This window comes from Salvelinus alpinus, chromosome 26 (genome assembly GCF_045679555.1).
Source record: "Salvelinus alpinus chromosome 26, SLU_Salpinus.1, whole genome shotgun sequence".
Taxonomy (NCBI): domain Eukaryota; kingdom Metazoa; phylum Chordata; class Actinopteri; order Salmoniformes; family Salmonidae; genus Salvelinus; species Salvelinus alpinus.
Window position 1 is genome coordinate 15154135 of NC_092111.1, and position 24705 is coordinate 15178839.

At 43.3% G+C, this 24705-nt stretch overlaps 1 long non-coding RNA gene across 2 annotated transcripts in view; it reads right to left on the minus strand.

Moving 5' to 3' along the window:
* LOC139554804 (uncharacterized) overlaps positions 1 to 24705 on the minus strand; it is a 139305-nt gene that overhangs the window by 109053 nt on the left and 5547 nt on the right. Inside the window, exons 3-5 of one of the 2 annotated variants that reach the window (XR_011670897.1) lie at positions 1628 to 1678; positions 1183 to 1295; positions 136 to 489 (exon numbers count right to left, since the gene is read on the minus strand). This is a non-coding gene — a long non-coding RNA (uncharacterized lncRNA). Of the gene's footprint in view, positions 1 to 135; positions 490 to 1182; positions 1296 to 1627; positions 1679 to 24705 lie in introns of those variants that run through there. The other variant, XR_011670896.1, reaches the window with a different exon arrangement.

A 24705-nucleotide genomic window follows, 5' to 3' on the forward strand; every position in this document is an offset into this window, starting at 1 on the left:
CGTTAATAAAGAGGAAAGAAAAATAAACCGTCATGAAATAATCTTTCACTGGGTAAGAAATGAAAGTCAATTCTACGACTATATTTACATCGGATCATAGTAATCAAAAGTTATCATATACAGTACAAATTGTTATGATGTGTATGTCGTTTATTTGAGTGCTTATACAGTATTTCATGAAATATCGTTCTACCATCAAATAAAGAAGACACCAATTAATAGCTCTCATTGGCCACATACTGTACCAGAGCAGTTTAGGGAAGACAACCACACAATGAGGGCAATTAATAATCCCTTCTCCCCCCTCTCAATATTCTAATGATAAAAAGATGATCAAGCGAGGTTAATATCTACGGAATATGCATAATTTATATGGCCTGGTACAAAATACTCTTCTGTCGCGGTGCTGCTGCTCATTCACTCGGCTAATTCATTGGAATAAAGTGTCCCAAAGGGTGTGTATGTAATCACCCTTAATCCCACATTGATCTGAGAGAGAAGGAGCAAAAGAGAGGAAGAGGGGGAAAGCTTTCTGTCATACTGGGACAAGCCCTTGCTGAGGTAGGTTTATGCGATTGCAAGGAATAATTTATGACTGTGATTCCTTCGGAGGTTTTAATATCTGTGATTAAAGAAATTAGGCTAACGTGAGTCTGATTTTCGAATGTGTAAAGCTTTGAAATGTTGCTGCTACTACCAATATTTAAAAAATATATTTTTACTCAAGATAATAACAATAATAGTAATAATAATGTTAACAACTAATAATTCATTTCAGACAAATGTGCTATAAATACCCTATTATGACTTTACAGCAAATATATTTAAAAAAATGTTATTCAATTCAGTATTTAATATCACGAATATGGTTTAAAAAATAGAAATAGTACTGAGGCTTCTGTTTTTCTATCTTTAAAATAGAATCACTAAATAAATAATTTGTTCATCTTATTTGCATGTTGCTAAAATAAGTCCCTGATATTCTGCTAGGCCAGCTTTTTGTGTTTGTTTGTCTGAAGGGTTATCAGTGTTAACGTGTCTACCTGATACTATTCATTCACTACACACTGATTTGAATAGGTTCTCGTAGTGTGTGTGTGTGTGTGTGTGTGTGTGTGTGTGTGTGTGTGTGTGTGTGTGTGTGTGTGTGTGTGTGTGTGTGTGTGTGTGTGTGTGTGTTACCTGATCTGGCCAGTGTCTCCAAGGCTTCATCTCAGCCACAGAGCGAGAGAGAAAGTGAGAGTGAGCGAGAGAGCAGCCGAAGTCCCTGGATCCGTTGGGAGATAACTGGAACACTGTGGAAATCCAGCCAGGAATCGTTCTCAACTGATCGAGACAGACAGACATTCATAGAAACCTCTATCCACGCCACACATAATGTGTTGGCTGTTTAAGAGTTTGTGCTGCTTTCAAGTGTTGCATGTGAAAATTGGAGTGTTTAAAATCATCGTTCCTTCTCTTTACCAATATAGTGTGAATACACCTTTTGAAATCAGACCATAATTCCCAAGCACATTTAACAAAACATTTGTTTAATACACATATAGGAATATTTCTGTTCAGATGCTATGCTTGTATATAATGTTCAGTATTGTGAATAAAGAATTGTAAATATCCTGATACTCACATTATCAATGTCTGTATCCAACCATTTGTGAAGACCATGGGTCACAAAAATCTGCAAATAAAACAAGCATAAACATTACATATATTAAAAAAATCAACACCGCAAGGTTTCTGCCAAATCTATTAGATAAATCACATTATCTGTATTTTAGAATACATTGATGTCTACATATCAAATTGTGAGAAACAGTATCTCTCTATGTTGGAGTCATCCTGTGCAATGCATACGGTGAAACGGATTTCCGTAAAACCCCATGGTCGTGTGTTTCATTTATTTATTTCATTGATTGAATGGTTGATTCATTTGAAGGGGGAACGTACACAGCCATCGGCACTTTAACTACAGTCCAGACCTCTCAAGCCTGTAAGGTAGGGTCTAGGAAACCATACATCACGTACACACACGTCATTATCAGCCCTGCTAATATTACCCCCTTACTCCTCTTTATTAAACTAGCATTGGGGACTCATTATGCTGTGGTCTTTGTCCTTATTGTAATTGCCCTCTCGGCATGGCTGTCCTCTCCTACTCTGTGACGGCTAGTGGGCAGTAGGCTACATCAGCACTATACTACACCAGCGGAGGTCTCTAAGGGAAACCAAGTGCATGACCACCTCCACCACCCCTCCAGGGACCCCGCAGCAGCCCAGTCAAAGTAGTGTCGGGAGGGACTCGAGACTCCATTGCTCCCCCTTTCCCGGTTCTCCCTGGTTCATCAAACTAGCAAGAAGGAGATGGACTCTGGTGCAATGGTGTTCATCAGGGTGGAGCTCAGTTTTTATTGATTTAAATGGATGAACTGAGAAAGAAAAAAAACTTTGTTTTCTATGCATACAATTCTATTAAAATCATTCAAACGACATGAATTGGAACAGGAATGACAGCAAATATCTTAAAATTCTAATTACACATCTCTTAATTAAGGTTTGCTTTGCTGTTTACAATTTCCACTGAATTATGTTTTCCCCTTTTCAGCATAGTGAATTTAACATCTTTACTATATTTTCTAATGATATAACTCAAGGTTCTTTCTGCTTTTACCACTCTTAAATATGTTTATAAATGTGTGACGTGCGATAACTGTATACAACTACAGTGAAAATGAAACTTGAGGACAGAAACACAAATTGTACAATAAACATGAATAATACCTGATGTATGCTGTTTATTGTTGTATGCTTATTCCAAGTATCCAGTGTGTTCTATGAGAACTGTATTATCAAATCAGAAATCCCTCTAAGGGACAGACATAAGTATTTCGGAAAGTTGTACAGTACATACACTACTTGGCCAAAGGTATATGGACACCAGTTTCAAATGAGTGGACTGACAGGTGTATAAAATCGAGCACACAGCCATGCAATCTGGATAGACAAACATTGTACTACAATGGCCCTTACTGAAGAGCTCAGTGACTTCCAACGTGGCAACATCATAGGATGCCACCTTCCAACAAGTCAGTTCATCAAATTTCGGCCCTGCTAGAGCTGCCCCGGTCAACTGTAAGTGCTGTTATTGTGAATTGGAAACGTCAGCCACAAAGTGGTAGGCCACACAATCGTACAGAACGGTGCCGCCGAGTGCTGAAGCGAGTAGTGCATAAAAATTGTCTGTCCTTGTCTGTCCTCGGTTGCAATACTCACTACAGAGTTCCAAACTGCCTCAAGGAAGCAATGTCAACGCAAGAACTGTTCGTCGGGAGAATCATGAAATGGGTTTCCATGGCCAAGCAGCCGCACACAAGCCTAAGATCACCATGCGCAATGCCAAGCGTCAGCCGGAGGGGTGTAAAGCTTGCCGCCATTGGACTCGGGAGCAGTGAAAACGCGTTCTCTGGAGTGATAAATCACGCTTTACCATCTGCCAGTCCGACGGACTAATCTGGGTTTGGCAGATGCCAGGAGAACGCTACCTGCCCGAATGCATAGTGCCAACTGTAAAGCTTGGTGGAGGAGGAATAATGGTCTGGGGCTATATTTCATGGATCGGGCTAGGCCCCTTAGTTCCAGTGAAGGGATATCTTAACGCTACAGCATATAATTCTGTGATTCCAACACAGAATTGCTTCCAACTTTGTGGCAACAGTTTGGGGAAGGCCTTTTCCTGTTTCAGCATGACAATGCCCCCGGTGCACAAAGCGAGGTCCATACAGAAATGGTTTGTCAAAATCGATGAGGAAGAACTTGACTGGCATGCACAGTCAAGTCCTTCCGCACCAAACTTGACTGACCCCAACCCCATCGAACACCTTTGGGATGAATTGGAACGCTGACTGCGAGCCAGGACTAATCGACCAACATCAGTGCCCAACCTCACTAATGCCTGTGGCTGAATGGAAGCAATTCCCTGCATGTTACAACATCTAGTGGAAAGCCTTCCCAGAAGAATAGAGGCTGTTAAAACAGCAAAGGGGGGACCAACTCCATATTAATGCCCATGATTTTGTAATGAGATGTAGTGTATGTTTATATTCTCCATGCTGCTTGAAAAGTCACTGGCGCCATCTACTGAGCACATTCGTCCAAATATAATCCAACAACATCAAGTCCACCACAACTTTCCTTAATTGGGAAATAATTGCATATCTTTCAAAGGAGATCTCATTCCCTTCGCCTTATCATTTATTTAACTTTTCCTTTTTTCTAAGAGAAAAAAAGGGGAGAAGAAACTTAAATATGTAATTTTTCCTTACCATTTGAGGCAAAAGAACATACAATTTGTGCAAATACTGTGCCTCAATTAAGGGGAGGGAAGACAAGGCTTGACCAATTATCCCATGGAAGAGTGGGAGTCTCTTGGGTTTGGGGGGGAGCAGTATATCTCCACGTTCCACTGAAGTGTTATGGCGTGTTAGCACCTCAGCTACTGAACATATTGTAGACTTATGAGAGTAGCAAGGGCCAATAGAGGTGTGAAAGAAAAAGGCGTAATTGAGATGTGCTGGCTAGTATAGAAGCCACAAATAAAACTGTGAAACTGTGTGCTAGCATGTTAGTATTTCTGCTTTTCATTGCAAGTTTGAAGTTTGAGAGCTTCTTGTGTTACCAAATTGCTTAGAAACATAAACTAGTCAGTCCAGAACTTACATTAAAGAATATCTATTAGACAGAAAGCAACATATCTTTTACTTGTTTGTAATGTTCAAATATTATTTATTTTAGATTACCTCATACAATTACCTCATACAATTAGAATGATTTTGGAGAACTACACAATTACAGCAGTATGCTATTTTTAATGCACAATGTCCAATTGGCACCGAAGCTTGATGACTGAGTCTGGTCAGTCCATTATAGCTTTTATACAGTCCTCTACACTTGTGTCTGCAGGAGGATTAAGGGTTGGGGTCCATGTTCTTAGTCATAACTACACATCTGAAGAAAGGACTATGACCTAGCCTACATTTTCAACAGGGTTTTAATCCATGTGAGTCAATATTGACCTCGTCATGCTTACAACTAAAACACACGCAATCGGGCAACATAACTTAGCTTCTATTTAAACATCTATCCCTATCATTTGGCTTTTAAAATAGATAAGGAATCAACCCACAACCAGACACTACAGTTTATCTTCCTTCACTCCAAGTGTAATTTTCGTCTGTTGTACTCCTAAACTGTTCAAGAGTCAGTGGGCGATCACTAAGGAGGCAGTTTATCAGGGTTAGAGAGGTGTCCCCTCTCCAGTCTGGCTAGTATAACACAAAGTAATCTTTTTAGGGTTGTATCTGAGCTTTATCATAGTCTCCTCGCATCAATGGCCCTAGGGCCTTGTTTGTCCTTCGACCATACCCTTTGCCTCTGTCACATTCAGCTTCCCCATTTTCTCTGCACACTCTGATTCAAGAGGACGGCAGTTGTTCTGTTGTATGTGGTTTAGGGCTACAACAAAAGCCTGCACAACCAGTAGTACTCCAGGAGAAGGGTTGTCCACCCTGATCAAGGCATGTTGGATTAGAGCTCAACTTCACATGCTTTGTAAACAACAGGTGTAAACTAACAGTGAAATGCTTACTTACTACAGGCCCTTCCCAACAATAAAGAATACAATCAAAAATAAAATAATAAAAGATAAAAAATAGCAACACAAGGAATTAATACACCATAAGCAATGATAGCTTGGCTATATACACAGGGTACCAGTACCGAGTCTATGTGCAGGGGCACGAGGAAATTGAGGTAGATATGTACATGTAGGTGTAAAGTGACTAGGCAACAGGATAGATAGACAGTAGCAGCCGCATATGTGATGAGTGTGTAAGTGTGTGTGTGTGTGTGTGTGTGTGCGTGTGTGTGGCGAATGTGTGCCTGTGTGTTACGTGTAATGTGTAAGTGTGTGTGTGTAGGAGCGTCAGTGTATGTGTGAGTGTGTGGGGGGAGTCCAGCGTGTGCATAGTGTGCATGCATAAGGCACTAACACCACTGAAGTATATCAAGACGAAGAGGGATGGCGAAATGGCTAGTATTATCAACGGAGGAGGAGTAAGGTCCATGGCCAAAGAGCTCTATTTTCATGTTGTAACATCTGCTTCCAGCTCACACTCTCAAACACATAGATCCCCTGAACGCAGCTCACTTTCCAGCTCACACTCTCAAACACATAGATCCCCTGAACGCAGCTCACTCTCCAGATCCCAATCACCTGAATTCTGATCATCTGTTCACACACCGGTACGTCATTTACTCACATTATTTAGTTCAGTTCTTTGCACCCCATCATTGTGAGGTATTGTTTGTTTTGGTACACATTCTATTCAGAGCGCTGTTCATTTCTGTATTAGTCCTCCTGTGTATCATAGTTTTTGGCGATCCTCACAAACAACTTTCTTTTGCCTATTCCCTGCCTGTTCTTTTGCTATCAGATTTCCTGTCATCAACCTCTTGCCTGATCTCCCGGACTACATTATTAGCCTTTTTCCCTGCCTGTACTGTTACCTTTTTGGATTACCTGTGTATGACCTTCTGCCTGTCCCTGGACCCTGCCATCTGCCTCCTCCTGTGGTCCTTTACTAAACAAGCACCTGCTGCGCATGATGTCTCCCATCATACTCATTATACATGTAATCTGACCAAAACACCAGTTCCAATCCAAGTGCCAAGGCCGGTTAGCAAAATCCAGGCATTTACATTTGTTGGATGACATGAAAATAGATATCTTTGGCAAAGCATACCAGTGGTCCTCAGATCCTCAAAAGGTTCTACAGCTGCACCATCGAGAGCATCCTGACGGGTTGCATCACTGCCTGGTATGGCAACTGCTCGGCCTCTGACCGCAAGGCACTACAGAGGGTAGTGTGTACAGCCCAGTATATCACTGGGGCCAAGCTTCCTGCCATCCAGGACCTCTATACCAGGCGGTGTCAGAGGGAGGCACTAAAAATTGTCAAAGACTCCAGCCACCCTAGTCGTAGACTGTTCTCTCTGCTACCACACGGCAAGCGGTACCGGAGCCAAGAAGTCCAAGAGACTTCTAAACAGCTTCTACCCCCAAGCCATAAGACTCCTGAACATCTAATCAAATGACTACCCAGAGTATTTGCATTGCTCCCCTCCCTCTTTTTACACTGATGCTGCTACTCTCTGTTATTATCTATGCATAGTCACTTTAATAACTCTATCTACATGTACATATAACCTCAATTTCCTTGACTAACCAGTGCTCCCGCACATTGACTCTGTACCAGTAGCCCCTGTATATATCCTCGCTATTGTTATTTTACTGCTGCTCTTTAATTATTTGTTACTTTTATTTCTGTATTTTTGTTGGTTATTAAGGGCTTGTAAGTAAGCATTTCACTGTAATACCGGTTGTATTCGGCACATGTGACAAATAAAATGTGATTTGATTTGGTGGGTTTGGCGTCGAAATGAAAATGCAAAAGCAGACAATATCCCCATTCCTACTGTAAAATATGGTGGTGGATCTTTTATGTTATGGGGCTATTTTGCTTCCACTGGTCCTAGGGCTCTTGTTAAGGTCAACGGCATCATTAACTCTACCAAGTACCAGGACAATTAAACCAAAAACATGGTTGCCTCTGCCAGGAGGCTGAAACTTGGCCGCAAGTGGATCTTCCAGCAAGAACAATAACCCCAAGCACACATCAAAATCCACAAAGAAATGGTTAATTGGCCACAAAATTAAAATTTTGCAATGGCCAGTTCAGTCCCCGGACTTGAAACCCATTGAAAACCTGTGGTGTGAATTAAACAGGGCAGTCCATAAGCGCAGATGAAGGATATCAAGGATCTGGAAGGATTCCGTATGGAGGAATAGTCTAGGATTCCTCCCAATGTTTTCTGTAACTCATAAAACATTTTTGAAAGAGACTCAGTGCCGCTATCCCCGCAAGGTGAGATATTGAATGGTATTGAAAACAGGGGTGTCACATTTTGACCAATTCCTTTTTGAGAGAAAAACAATCTCTTTGTCTGAGCAATTGTGTTAATTAGTATAAAATAATAATAACAAATTTAGCATTCAATATAGTTCAGTATTTTAATTATTTATTTTATCTTTATGAAGGGTGCCAATAATTGCAGACCCCACTGTATATTAATTATATTCTATTATAAACTGAGTGGTTCGATCCCTGATTGGCTGACAGCCGTGGTATATCAGACCGTATACCACAGGTATGACAAAACATGTATTTCTACTGCTCTAACTACAGTAACCAGTTTATAATAGCAATAAGGCACCTCGGGGGGTTGTGATATATGACCAATATACCACGGCGAAGGGCTCTTCTAATGCACAACGCAACACCTCCTCGGATCTTATTGCTTATTTACATTATATATATTATTTTGTGTACAACGGTGACACTTACTCTCACAAACATATTTAGTTTATGTCGCAGTGGCGAACAATGACAGGATTGGCCATGTTGTCAACTAGCCTATCTGACCCTCCCTCTCCCCACACAACGACCTTAAGCGCTCAGAAGGTCAACCACAGCATCACTGTCCCCAGGCTATAGACCCACTGCTCTGGGTGTGTACAGCAAAAACATGCATATATTTGTTTCTCATCAAATGCAGATGCGACCCAAAAGGGGTTATCGCTGACAGCAAATGATATGACAGTGCAATCGCTCATGCAACACTTGTGAAAGAAAAAAGAAGGGCTTGATAAAAAGCAGGGGATGAGAGAGAGAGATGGATGCAATTGCTGAATTTATTTTGACACATTTTTGGTTTGATTCGAGGCGAATGGAGCTGAATCGCTATCTGCCTTACAATACATGGTTATGAAATGGGATTGAAATGTTTCTGAGGTATGAAATGATTACACACTCCATGTTTGTGTAGGATTTCCTTAATACAGATACATCTTCAAGAGTCTATTGATGCACCCATGCGTCAATCTAACATAATAAACAAATCCCCATCAAAATCGGTCAGTTTAAGCTAGAGATATAATTGTTTTTGCATGGGCTGCGTCTCAACCATCGCATCCACCTATGGGCTCCCGAGTGGCGCAGCGGTCTAAGGCACTGCATCTCAGTGCTAGAGGCGTCAGTAAAGACCCTGGTTCGATTCCAGGCTGTATCACAACCGGACATGATTTGGAGTCCCATAGGGCGGCGCTCAATTGGCCCAGCGTCGTCTTGGTTAGGGTTTGGCCGGGGTAGGCCGTCATTGCAAATAAGAATTTGTTCTTAACTGACTTGCCTAGTTAAATAAAGGTTAAATAAATGTCGGACTCCACATCTGTGGTGTAAAGTGGCAAAGCTACAGCGCTTTGTCATTCTCACAAAAACGTCTATAGCGTCAGAACGATATGACCACTCTATGGAAAGATGAGACTCCCAGGAGCACGGCAAGTGTCACGGGACTCGTCTGAAGGTAACCCAGTACCGGCAAAAAAATGAATGGAAGTTTGGAGATATTTTTGTGATAACAAAAAATATTTGGTTACATATGTGTCCAAAAAACGAAAATATTTCTTATATATTAACTTTCTTATATCTCCTAGATACAGGACAGACACATTTAAATCCTTATTCTTTATGATTATGGTTTCTTCTTCTAATGGGCTGTAGTAATAAAGGCCAAATTCAGGATTATATCAAATAATGGTTTCCACCTTTTTTTTGGATATACCTACAGGTGTCCTAAAATTCCAAATCATATATCTAAATGATCCATGGTATGACCATCTTAAAACAATGCCATATGTTAGCTTAGTAGAACCCCCCCACCCCCCCTTTCAAAGGCTTAGACTTTTAGAGTTAAGTGGGTGTCAACTTTAACGCTTGAATTAGAAAACAACAAACATAAATGCGTTGGTACCATATTAAACTCCCCCCAAAAAGACACATGTTTTATTCTTTTCATGAAAAGTAATTATGTAGAGGATACAATTGCAGGAATAAAACACAATTTGAACTCTTTTTTAATACTGCTTCTCTCTACAATCCTATCATAAAATGACACCGTCACCTCAGGACATCTTTCAATTTGCGCCTTTCTGATGCTCAATCTTACTGCAATAAAGCGTAATACTGCTAATCACTTAGAATATAATAGAATACAACTTTGTCCATCCACCTTACATTAAAACTTCTCCTTAACACTCAATACTGCACCTATAAACTACATTCATATCAGAACGTGTCACCTTCACACATTTGAACAGTAAACCTCATGGATTATTCCATTATTCCACTACAAGCTCACAGAAACCCACCCACTTTCCTCCATGGTATCCCATGATCCTCCCCTGCAAAGCCACCAGGAAATCCTGTCAAGCAGCAGGAAGTCTACTAAAAACTGCCAGCAGATACTAGGCCACCGTTGGCAGATCCTTCGCCTGTATGTCTGCATCTCTACGTGCCGGCTGCTTGCTTGGCCTCTGTGTGGTGAGCCTTCTTAAATGGCCTCTGTGAATTCTAAAGAGGCCCTCACCACTTGCTGTGTGCTGGTATAAGATTGCTAAACGCTGTAACCCTCCCCCTTTTGTAAAATGTATGGTTGCCTGCGTTAAAAGACAGCATGGTATTCGATTGGGTGTATGTCACCTGAAAGACACGTATTAACCTCTCTCCCCGCCGTTGTCTTTTATTTTTATTCAACTCTGCCTGACTGTCTTGAGATCTCTTGTCCCTTTCTGGCACTGTGGAAGTCTCTCTCAAGTGGAGAATTGACTGCACTAATTAAGTCCCTCCACCTTTCCATCCCACTAAATCTTTCGCTTTTTCCACTTTGCTGAGCTTGAATTGTTTATTCCTCCATCAAATATGCATCCTATTAATTAAGGAAAATGATTCCCTGACTGCCAAATATCCTGTGCCAAAGACTGTCAACACAAAAAGCATGCCTGTGAACTTCTAACGAAGGGGCATCTCTTAAAATGTTGAGTTACAGCCTTCAAGAGCTCCGTGTCTACGCGCGAGCGTTCACCCACACTCCCATCACTCCCATCACTCCCACTCGATCCTCTCAGCCAAGCCCTGGAAGTAAGTGGCGGTTTCTTTTTCCTGTGTTTTTTTAACAAGGCTGCACAATGGGCTGACATACGCACTTGACAGGCGAGCGGTGAAATTTTAATTACATACCTACCCCTCATCTTATAATTGCTGTTGTTAATCAGTCATTAACTTCATCCACCCCCCTCGGGGTTCACTTCCTAAATCTCCCTACAACACATTTCAGCTCAATAAATTCCATCGCTCTTTCCTGGCCCCACTGTGTAATTTCATATATTTTTTAAGCTGTCATCTTTTCCCTTTTCACCACAAAAACAGGGGGTATTTGTTATTTGTTCTCTGAGGGGTTGACAGTAACAGGCTTTTAATCATAACTTGCATTTAAACGATCCATCTCAGGTCGATCAAGACGGAAAGTAATTCATGAAGGCGCAGATAAGGGTGCACGATAGGAGTCATTGTGCCCGGGTGCTAGGCTAACATAAGCTCTGAATGATTCCGCACAATGGTGATTGAGCTACAAGGGCCTTCGTCTTTCCCCACCCCTCCCACTCTTCCCTCCATAATTCCAACCTGTCCCACGAGCAAAGGAAAGTTGATATGAGCAAGGATGTACGTGCGACAGACAGTTTATTTGCCTCTCGACAAATCCCACCCCACCCCCCACACCCCACCCCATTGAAAAGAAACAGATGTTTTTTGGGAACTGTCTCCAAGCAAGTCAAACCACTACTTATATTATTCAGAGGGGTGGGGATTCTTCACACTATTTGACCGATACGGCTGTAGCGGTTTATCGTTACAGCGTATGTGAGTGTTCAACTGCCTCTTCTCTTCTACTGGCTGAGGCCTGTTCTTTTTCTGGCACAGCTACTACTCGCTCCAGGAAGTGCTAGAGAAAAAGGTACTGCTAGGTACACTTTGACATTGTTAGCACTTGTAACAAGCGTTTAACACATTTTACACAGATAACACTAAATTAACGAGTTAATGCATACATGAGTAACAACTCAAAAGTACACTGACTGTACAAAACATTAGGAACACCCGGGTCTTTCAATGACATACAGTACCAGACACATTTACTCATTCCAGATTACAGCCCAAATAAATTCAAGTAACAGACACATCTCAACATCAACTGTTCAGAGGAGACTGCGTGAATCAGGCCTTCATGGTCAAATTGCTGCAAAGAAACCACTACTAAAGGACACCCATAAGAAGAAGATACTTGCTTGGGCCAAGAAACACGAGCAATGGACATTAGACCGGTGGAAATCGGTCCTTTGGGCTGAGATTTTTGGTTCCAACCGCCGTGTCTCTGGGAGACGCAGACTAGGCGAATGGATGATCCCCGCATTTGTGGTTCCCACCGTGAAGCATGGAGGAGGAGGTGTGATGGTGTGGGCTGCTTTACTGGTGACTGTACTGGTACTGTACACTGACCAGGTGAAAGTTAGGATCCCATCTTGCTGTTAGTTGTTAATTCCACTTCAAGTCGGTGTAGATGAAGGGGAGGAGAGGAGAGATGTTAATGAATGATTTTCAAGCCTTGAGAGAATTGAGACATGGACTGTGTATGTGTGCCATTCAGAGGCGTATGGTAGTAGGTGCCAGGTGCACCGGTCTGAGTGTGTCGAGAACTGCAACGCAGCTGGGTTTTTCACACAGTTTTCTGTGTGTATCAAGAATGGTCCACCTCCCAAAGGACATCCAGCTAACTTGAGACATCTGTGAGAAGCATTGGAGTCAACATGGGCCAGCATCCCTGTGACACCTTGTATGGTCCATGCCCCAATGAATTGAGGCTGGCAAAAGGGGGTGCAACTTATTATTAGGAAGGTGTTCCTAATATTTTGTACAGTCAATGTATATATACACTGAAGAAAGATATAAACACAATATGCAACAATTTCAAAGATTTTAGTGAGTTACAGTTCATATAAGGAAATTAGTAAATTGAAATGAATTTATTAGGTCCTAATCTATGGACTTAAATTGACTGGGCAGGAGCACAGGCATGGGTGGTCGTGGGAGGGCATAGGCCGGTTGGACATACTGCCAAATTCTCTAAAATGACGTTGGACGCGTCTTATGGTAGAGAAATGAACATACAGTTCTCTGGCAACAGCTCTGATGGACATTCCTGCATTCAGTATGCAAATTGAATGCGCCCCTCAAAACTTGAGACATCTTTGTCATTGTGTTCTGTGACAAAACTGCACATTTTACAGTGGCCTTTTATTGTTCCCAGCACAAGGTGCACCTGTGTAATGATCATGCTGTTTAATCAGATTCTTGATAAGTCACACCTGTCAGGTGGATGGATTATCTTGGCAAAGGAGAAATGTTCACTAACAGGGATTTAGAGAGAAGCTTTTTGTGCTTATGGAACATTTCTGGGATATTCCAGAACTAGTAGTAACCAACACATACTTAAAGAGAGGAAAAGAGCCATGGAGTGGTGGTGCTGCGGATGGAGAGAGGAAACTTGAACTTCAAAGTCCAGAGTTGTGAAACTGAAGAGGTTGTTGAAATCACGGCCAATAAACCAAAATGTTGTTTTCACTACGTTTAAAGTAAGTGTCATTTGGAGTGCGTATTAGTCGCCTCCATGATCCAAAAGTTACCCGAAGATAAATCAATGAAAATATCAACTTCCTTCTTGCCTTACTTTCACATTCTTTGAAATGCAGTAACTCAGTTAAAGGATACAGATTAAAATACTACAAAACACACAAAGATATTTAGACTGTAAATTAACCCTGCGGCCCATCCCAGACCGAAAAGTTTATCTAGGAACACTAAGAGACGGAAAATAAAGTTACATTCTATTCTATGTGTTACAGCGAACAACGGAAATGTGTCTTCTGACCAAGGGATTGTGTCCCCCCATAAATAACTCTAGAAGAAGAAACGTTGAGAGGAACCAGGCTCAGAGGGAAGACCCATCCTCTTCTGGCTGTACCAGGTAGAAGTTAAGAGTAACTTAGAAGGTGACATCTAGGGTAAACAGGCAGTTGAATCATTCGTTTTGACAGAGAGGGTTCAATCACACTCAAAAGAGTCACTGGTGTGTTAAGAGCGAAGTCATTCAGACATCACAAAGAGTGGCACACCCCATTACTTTAAATACATTATGTATATTGTATTGGCAGACGTAAAACACGGCATTGTCACAGTGCCCCATCATTCAGAACAAATACTGTAGTGTTACAGAGAGAGATTTGAAGCAATGTGCTATAAAGTGAAGAGCCAATGTGCTTAACGTAGAAAGCTTCATGACCTATTCCAGTGGTTCCCAAAGTGGCGTCCGCGGAGGTACTGCAAGGGGTCTACACAATAGATTTATTACATTTTTTTAATCTAATTGTTTTTTGCTAGCATCACATTTTTGACCAGGGATCTATGGAAAAAGTTAAGGGGGTGCAATACAATACAATGTAATATTATTAATCATAATTTATGTTCCCTTAGATGCACATGGGCCTGGGAGGCTCACAGGGATATTGGTATCCACAGTACTCCATCAATTATACTTTTTTCCCAACTCAACTCTTCTTGTATTCCCCCAAACTTGTTTTGAACATAAATCCACTGTACTGTAATTTAAGCTAGAAAACTGTACAAATAAAACAAATCCCTTCCCCTTCGCAAAATGTGTAGAAAAAAAAATAAAAAATGCTTTAAAACTGCAAAATGTTCTCTCTGCCCCAAGGCAAAATGTATAGAATTGCAGGACATTAGCTTTAAAACGGCAAAATGTTCCTTCTGATGCCAGGACGGGGGCTTGTATAGTGCTATTTTCATTGCACTATAAAGTAGGAGTTGTGTTCTGATATTATGAGAGGGTCCCTGGTACATTTTTCTATTACAAAAGGGGTCCCGACACAACAAAAAAGTTTAGGAACCCATGACCTATTCCTTATACCAGGGAACATAGCAATTAAGCACAACAGTCCATGTTAAAAATGAAATGGTTTTCATGGGTTTGCATAACGGAGACATAATTATGGCCGTACTATGGACTAAATAACCATACAAGCTAAAGTCAAACAGGTACAGAAACATATTATTGACTTTATCATTACTGATTACAATGAACAGATTTAGACTGTAATTACAGAAGGTGTACCACACTTTCAGTTGTTAACGTTTGGCTAGAGTGCTCTTTCCATCATGTCATGGCTTTTTAAAAACCTTTAAATAAATCATCATCATCCTTAACTGCCCTTTGTCATCACATGCAAATCACGCCCTACAGCTAACGTGCAATTACAATCAGTGAGCTTAGCTGATTCTCTGAGACAACAGTAGTTAGCCTGTGCCTAGTACAGTACGTGTCCCGTGTGAGAGGTGCTTTTGTGGCTAATGAAGTGTCTGGAAGATGGTGATTGGCGGCTGAGTACCTGTAGATGCAGCAGAGGAGAAACAAAAGGGGTTCCAATTCTGAAGGAAAGTCTTCTAGGGTGTCCATGCAGGCTTTTAGGAAGGAAAATAGAGTAGGTTTGAAAAATGTCCCCTGCTCAGTTCAGAGTTAGATGAAAGTTTGGAAACACTTGCTATGAATACTCTCTTCTAAATATGGGTATGAGAGAAACAGAAACTAAATCTGCATTCCATTCCAAGCTTGCAACATTTGGCCCTTGAAGAATCGTACAGTGAGATTGTCTTTAACAGACAATGTTTCATTGTAACAGCAACTGTTTTATCAGCGTGTAAGTTAACCTATTTTACTTGCATCCTAGTGGGGGACGCAGATAAGAGCACCAGGGGCCGTGACTTATTGGGGTGTCAAGCAGTTGAATAGCATGGATGCACGCTGTAACGGCTGCCGTAGTCGTTCTCCTCCTCAGACGAGGAGGAGCATGGATTGGACCAAGATGCGGATTGGTAAGTATTCATATTTTAATGGGAAAACAACAAACACAACAACCCAACAAACGTGACTAACCTGAAACAGTCCTGTGTGGCCCAAACACTGACACAGGAACAAACACCCACAAAACACAGGTGAAACCCAGGCTGCCTAAGTATGATTCTCAATCAGGGACAACGATTGACAGCTGTCTCTGATTGAGAATCATACCAGGCCGAACACAAAATCCCAACATAGAAAATCAAACCTAGACCAACCCACCCAACTCACGCCCTGACCAACTAAAACAAATACAAAACAAAGGAAAACAGGTCAGGAACGTGACAGAACCCCCCCCTTAAGGTGAGAACTCCGGGCGCACCAGTACAAAGTCTAGGGGAGGGTCTGGGTGGGCGTCTGTCCACGGTGGCGGCTCTGGCGCTGGTCGTGGTCCCCACCCCACCATAGTCAACCCCCGCTTCCGTGGCCTCCTCCCAATATCCACCCTCCATGTCAATCCCACTATTCCAAAGAGCAGTAACAGACTGAGGGGTAGCACCGGACTGAGGGGTAGCACCGGACTGAGGGGCAGCACCGGACTGAGGGGCAGCACCGGACTGAGGGGCAGCACCGGACTGAGGGGCAGCACCGGACTGAGGGGCAGCATCCTGGCTAGCTGAAGGCTCTGGCGGATCCTGGCTGGCGGAAGGCTCTGGCGGATCCTGGCTGGCGGAAGGCTCTGGCGGATCCTGGCTGGCGGAAGGCTCTGGCGGATCCTGGCTGGCGGAAGGCTCTGGCGGATCCTGGCTGGCGGAAGGCTCCGGCGGATCCTGGCTGGCGGAAGGCTCCGGCGGATCCTGGCTGGCGGAAGGCTCCGGCGGATCCTGGCTGGCGGAAGGCTCCGGCGGATCCTGGCTGGCGGAAGGCTCCGGCGGATCCTGGCTGGCTGGCAGCTCCTGGCTGGACGGCTCTGGCTGGTCCTGGCTGGACGGCTCTGGCTGGTCCTGGCTGGACGGCTCTGGCTGGTCCTGGCTGGACGGCTCTGGCTGGTCCTGGCTGGACGGCTCTGGCTGGTCCTGGCTGGACGGCTCTGGCTGGTCCTGGCTGGACGGCTCTGGCTGGTCCTGGCTGGACGGCTCTGGCTGGTCCTGGCTGGACGGCTCTGGCTGGTCCTGGCTGGGCGGCTCTGGCTGGTCCTGGCTGGGCGGCTCTGGCTGGTCCTGGCTGGACGGCTCTGAAGGCTCGGGACAGACGGGCAGCGCTGGGCAGGCAGGCAGTTCAGACAGCGCTGGGAAGGCAGGCAGTTCAGACAGCGCTGGGAAGGCAGGCAGTTCAGACACAGGCTGCGCTGAGCAGGCAAGCAGCGCAGGCGGCGTTGAGCAGACGGCCGACTCTGACCTGCTGAGGCGCACAGTAGGTCTGGTGCGTGGTGCCGGAACTGGAGGCACTGGGCTGGAGACACGCACCACAGGGAGAGTGCGTGGAGGAGGAACAGGGCTCTGGAAATGCACTGGAAGCCTGGTGCGTGGTGTCGGCACTGATGGTACTGGGCTGGGGTGGGAAGGTGGCGCCGGATATACCGGACCGTGAAGGAGGACACGTGCTCTTGAGCACCGAGCCTCCCCAACCTTACCAGGTTGAATGGTCCCCGTAGCCCTGCCAGTGCGGCGAGGTGGAATAGCCCGCACTGGGCTATGCAGGCGAACCGGGGACACCACCTGTAAGGCTGATGCCATGTACGCCATGGCTTCATGGCTTCATGGCACCCGGCTCGATGCCCAACCTAGCCCTCCCAGTGCGGCAAGATGGAATAGCCCGCACTGGGCTAAGCACGCGTACTGGGGACACCGTGCGCTCCACCGCATAACACGGTGTCTGACCAGTACGACGCCCTCTCACTCCACGGTAAGCCCGGGGAGTTGGCTCGGGTATCCAACCCGGCTTCGCCACACTCCCCTTTAGCCCCCCCCCCAAGAAATTTTTGGGTGAGCCTCTCGGGCTTCCAGCCGCTCTGCCTTGCTTTCGCCTCATAAAACCTCCTCTCCGCTTTCGCTGCCTCCAGCTCCGCTTTGGGGCGGCGACACTCCTCTGGCTCTGCCCAGGGTCCTTTCCCGTCTAGGATTTCCTCCCAAGTCCATTCCTCTTTTCCCCATTGCTGTTGTACTTGCCTTCCTTCTCCAATCCACTTGGTCCTGTTTTGGTGGGTGTTTCTGTAACGGCTGTCGTAGTCGTTCTCCTCCTCAGACGAGGAGGAGCATGGATTGGACCAAGATGCGGATTGGTAAGTATTCATATTTTAATGGGAAAACAACAAACACTACAAAATACAACAACCAACAAACGTGACTAACCTGAAACAGTCCTGTGTGGCCCAAACACTGACACAGGAACAAACACCCACAAAACACAGGTGAAACCCAGGCTGCCTAAGTATGATTCTCAATCAGGGACAACGATTGACAGCTGTCTCTGATTGAGAATCATACCAGGCCAACACAAAATCCCAACATAGAAAATCAAACCTAGACCAACCCACCCAACTCACGCCCTGACCAACTAAAACAAATACAAAACAAAGGAAAACAGGTCAGGAACGTGACACACGCAGGTAAAATCATATGGTGGAGCAGTTACGAGAGCATATATTAATACAAGGTCCACTTTTCTCCCATTCTCCCAAGAATTATGATGAATACCTCAGCTACATCAAATTGTCCAAGTGATATAAGAGCTCAATGTACTGCTCCAGGGCATAAAGATACAGTTAACTTTTTCCTCTACCTAATTTAAGTGACAGTGTGTTAATTTTAATGATAAACTGGGTGGTTCGAGCCCTGAATGCTGATTGGCTGACAGCCGTGGTATATCAGGCCACATGTCACGGGTATGACAAAACATTTATTTTTACTGCTCTAATTACATTGATGACCAGTTTATAATAGCAATAAGGCTTCTCGGGGATGTGTGATATATGGCCAATATACCACGGCTAAGGGCTGTGTCCAGGCACTCCACATTGCGTTGTGCGAAAGCACAGCCCTTAGCCGTGGTATACTGGCCATATACCACACCCCCCTATGTCTTATTGCTTAAGTTAAGAATAACAAATCTAATAGCTCAATCGCATTTGCTCCAATTGGATAATAAGAAGCTGCATTAGACACATTGAAGGACCTATTTGTATTGCAGCCAGGTGGGCTCTTTTGAAGACAGACCTATCTTAGACAGTGCATGCCACAAAGCTTATCATAATCATTTATGTGATCTTCTATCAAATGAGTGTATGGCAAGGCAATTTTGTTTTTTATCATATGTTTCTCAAACATTCACACACTTGCTCAAGTGTCTATCAACTCTTCACAAAAGCCGTTACAAAATGTGACATATGATACAATATCACAAGCTGACAAAATATTTACCCTATCCTGAAATAACACCATATTTTTTGAATGCGGGGCACTTTTTCATTATCAATCGTATCTCCTCTCGGTTTTTAAAAGATGAGCAAGTGGCATCTGTTTCGGTCCTAATGAGCAAAAATTAAACGATCCCTTCCAAAGCCAAAAGTTAAAGTCGGATTTAAAACAGATTAGTAGGTTTACTAGTGAGAATGTACCCTAGTTTATATGGATACATTTATTATGCAAAAAAGGCTCTCATCTCCTTGTTGGTTAAAAGTATTTAATATTCGCCTTCTCTCCTATAAAATACTCTGGAAAATTTTGCAATTTGAAGTATTTCCCAAGCCAAGGAAAATTTGCAATTTTTCACAATTTGGTTTATTTGCTTGATAGACTTAGGATGATGCAGGCTTTTAATTATTCTGTGTTCGACGAAAACCTTACTTGTTGAACTGTAACCCGCAAATAAATGGACATCACAATAAGAGGTTTTAATAATGCAGTCAGTTTCATGTTCATCCTTAAGCAGGATTCCAATGATACCTCTAATGCACATGATGATTAAGTGTAATTCCAATACCGACTGTGTTGTTCAAAGTCTGACAGGCAATAATTTGTTCTATTATATTCTGCCATTTAATTGCCTACTACCGACATCCTTTGACGCATCATGAGGCCATGATTTACAATTAAATGGGCGCCGAGGATCATGGGAGTGACATTATAATCGTCTAACACGGAGATTCCCTCTCATCTGCGACGGGTAGTGCCGAAAGTAAAAAAATTATAATTTTAACTCGATTCCATTTGAGGATTATAAAATAGTAAAGTAGAAGGGGATCGGCCAAACAAAATAGGTCTAGTTAAGTGGCGACTGCTCTGGGAGAAGAAGCTAGTGAGCTGTAGCCCTTTTGCTGTCAGGACTAGGCTTCTCACACAGACACACACACACATTACAGACAATGCAGAACGGATGGTTTAATCTGAACAGGGCAAAGAAGGGAGCTACCAAATGCAGGCTTTAGTTGAGACATACATCCTTTGGGCTTTTAAGATGTAGGGATATCACAATACATTTGAGATTAAGAGAGAGAAAAAAATACTATAAATTCACAGGTTTAGAGTTCACAAGAAAGTTGCATGATGTGGTCAGAGCTTCCACTAAACCCAACGTCTCCTATGTTGGAAAGAGAGAGTAGAAGAAAAAGCTCAACACAAACTAGCACTTCAATTACTCTACGAGGCTGTTTACGTGTGGTGTGTCCGTATTAAACCAATGTTTCACTGAATCTTAAGACCTGATAAATAATTTAACGAGTGCAGAAAAACACAGCAAGTGGGGAGGATAATTTGGGCTGCTGAGTGCAGGTCCTCTTTCCCACATGATGCAGGAGAAAAGGAACGCTCTCATTAAGTGGCTTTTGTCCAGTGTGAGTGGCTGTGCAACGTCGGAAGAGCAGAGCAGAAATCACCTTGCAGCCTTGTGCTTCCTCCATTAAAGATGAAGGATTGGGGTAATATTTGCCTGCAGGCTGTTTGCTGTGGGTCGTCCTGGCAACTGTTTCTGCTACTTCTGCAGATCATGTTGTTTTGAGCAACTTTATGGGTCTTTGATCAGACTCATGTTATGGAGAGAGCAAACAAACCAAGAGATTTCAGGAGAAGGGGAGTCATTTAATTCAGTGACACAGAATTCACTGGAGGCATGAGTCGACTTAAACCACACTACAATTGGCACTTGATATTATATTTTTATTGTAGCAACCACAGCTATCACTGTTACACTGTTACAGTGTCCTGACATAACAGTAGTGTGCTGTGCTTTGACGTGTGCTGGTTTAAGTCAAGCTACCCCCATATTTGCTACACTGGTGTCAGAAGTGGGATATATTTAACCTATTTCTTACATTATTGTTAGAATTGGAATTCTAGAGATTTTGCTATGTTGGTGTCAGAAGCGGGATACTAAACACTGATACACTGGTGTCAGAAGTGGGATACTAACTACTTTTCTACACTGGTAATAGAAGTGGGATATTAACCTGGGATCAGAAGCTGACAGAATAGCGCTGGAGGAGATGGCTGCCGTTTTACAGGCTCCTAACTAATTGTGCTATTGTGTGTGTTCTTTTCACATTATTTGTAACTTATTTCGAACAGAATGTTTCTGCCGCCGTCTCTTATGACCGAATCGAGCTTCTGGATATCGGGACATCGATTACTCACCTTGTACTGGACAAAGATTATTCTTTAATGAGAAGGATGTGAAGGATTTACTTCAGACAAGGCCAAAATCCCAATCATCCGCATGAGAAAGAGACAGAGATATTGGGGACGTAGGTCGGGGTACCTCATATGGATCCGACGGCGAGTGTGTAGTCCGCCTCCACCATCAGTCCTATTAGCCAACGTGCAATCATTGGATAATAAACTGGATGAGCTCTGATCAAGACTATCCTACCAATGGGACATTAAAAACTGTAATATCTTATGTTTCACAGTGTCGTGGCTGAACGACGTCACAGATAACATACAGCTGGCTGGATTTTCCATGCATCAGCAAGACAGAACAGCTGCCTCTGGTAAGACAAGGGTCTGTGTCTATTTGTGCAGCTGGTGCAGAAAATCTAATATTAAGGACGTCTCAATGTTTTAAGATTGAATCGTACATTGAATCGCACCATTATCCCAGAAACCCTAGACCCACTCCAATTTGAATACCGCCCTAACAATTCCACAGATGATGCTATCTCTATTGCACTCCAACCTGCCCTTTCCAACCTGGACAAAAGGAACACCTACGTGAGAATGCTGTTCATTGACTACAGCTCAGCGTTAAACACCATAGTGCCTTCAAAGCTCATCACTAAGCTAAGGACCCTGGGACTAAACACCTCCGTCTGCAACTGGATCCTAGACTTCCTGACGGGCCTCCTCCAGGTGGTAAGAGTAGGTAACAACACATCTGCCACACTGATCCTCAACACGGGGGCCCCTCAAGGGTGTATGCTCAATCCCCTCCTGTACTCCCTGTTCACCCATGACTGAATGGCCAAGCAAGATTCTAACACCATCATTATGTTTGCCAACGACGACATACTGGTAGGCCTGATCACCGACAACGATGAGACAGCCTATAGGGAGGAGGTCAGAGACCTGGCCGTGTGGTGCCAGGACAACAACCTCTCCCTCAACGTGATCAAGACAAAGAAGATGATTGTAGACTACAGGAAAAAGAGCCCCCATTCTGAGTGGGAATAGGCGTTGTCGTGCCCCCATTCTCATTGATGGGGCTGTAGTGGAACAGGTTGAGAGCTTCAAATTCTTTGATGTCCACATCACCAGCGAACTATCATGGTCCAAACACACCAAGACAGTAGTGAAAAGGGCACGACAACGCCTATTCCCACTCAGGAGACTGAAAAGATTTGGCATGGGTTATCAGATCCTCAAACAGTTATTCAGCTGCACCATCGAGAGCATCCTGACTGGTAGCATCACCGCCTGGTATGGCAACTGCTTGGCCTCTGACTGCCAGGCACTACAGAGGGTAGTGTGTATGGCCCAGTACATTACTGGGGCCAAGCTTCCAGGACCTCTATGCCAGGCAGTGTCAGAGGAAGGCCCTAAAAATTGCCAAAGACTCCAGCCTCCAGCCACATAGACGGTTCTCTCTGCTACCACACGGCAAGCGGTACTGCGGCACCAAGTCTAGGTCCAAGAGGCTTCTAAACAGCTTCTACCCCCAATAAATAAGACTCTTGAACAGCTAATCAAATGGCTACCCAGACTATTTGCATTGACCCCCCCCCCCTCATTTTTACACTGCTGCTACTCTCTGTTTATTATCCATGCATAGTCCCTTTACCTCTACCTATATGTACATATTACCTCAAATACCTCGACTAACCTGTGCCCCCACACATTGACTCTGTACCGGCACCCCCTGCATATAGCATCACTACTGTTATTTTATTGTTGCTCTTTAATTATTTGTTATTTTTCTATTTTCTTCTTTAATTTTTTGTATACGTTTTTTTTACTTCAGTTTATTTTAGTAAATAGTTTCTTAACACTTACTTTTCTTAAAACTGCATTGTTGGTTAAGGGCTTGTAAGTAAGCATTTCACTGTAAGGTCTACCTGTTGTATTCGGCGCATGTGACAAATAAAATTTTATTTGATAAAATTTTTTTTTCTACCCACTTAAATGATGCTCTCTGCCATCATGTGACACCCATATCAAAGACGTGTGACCTTTTGAGTTGCCACACCACCACATGGGGAAAGGTTGCATGTTTGTCTACTCCTGATTTTCAGACAGAAAACAATAACCCCAGATGTGGAGAGACAAAGTCAAAGAACATGATTTAGTCATATTTGAGTGGATATTAAATAAGTCATGACCAGGGGTAAAACCTCATGTTTGTGTGAAATACATCAGTTTCATTCGAGCCAAAGCTTGTCATGACAAGTACTTGTCTACATTGACCAGATTTTACACTAGCACAATATTACTGTATCCGAATTTCAGCTTCTAAACTATAACAAATCTGTCACACTCTTCATAAACCACACCAGTTCCATTTCTGGCTGTTGTCAAATCCAACAACCATGGATTGTGTTGTGATTAGTGAACAGCGTTATCCCACAGATGGAGTACACTGATAAAGTCAGTGCTAGTCTGATCTGAAGCACATCAGCACCATAAGATGGCCGCCCATAGTCCTCTTCACTTTGATCTCCATTTCCTGTAGGTCATTAGCTGCCAGCTTTTCCAACTCAAGCCTGACCCAAATAAAGATTCTGACATTTTTTCTTCTTCATTGCAGTCAGTCAGCCACTGGATGCTTTTCTTTTTATCAGAAGGGAGTGCATGTGCCCAGTTAATGCACAAGTGATTTGGTTCGACCAAGCTTCTGTTTTACTGGAGCTGGTGGCATTGCTTGTCTTTTCTAACTTGTGAACATTGTGCTTGACTTGCGTAATTGAATTGTGTCTCGGTTTAATGTTTGGCTCTTCACCCATTAACACTTCAAGCACTGTATCTCAACTTAAGTTGTTGTTCAACTCCTCCTCAATTCGATTCATAATTCTTTCAGTTGGGAGATCTGTCTACTACTTAAAGGGGCAATCTGCAGCTCAAATGATAACAAAGCCACCACCCCGCCACTGATTTGGTAAATAGCTGAAGGATGGGGATAGAGAAATATAGCCACTCTCAAATTCGTAAAAACAGAGCTATGGATGCAAGGACTGACCATCTATGAGATCCAAATTAAAGTTTTAACCATGTTTTGAGGATATACAGTGTGTGTTTACAATCATATTGTTTACAAATCAAAGGAATAAAACAATCTTATATTTTTGGTTCTGATTGGGTAAGA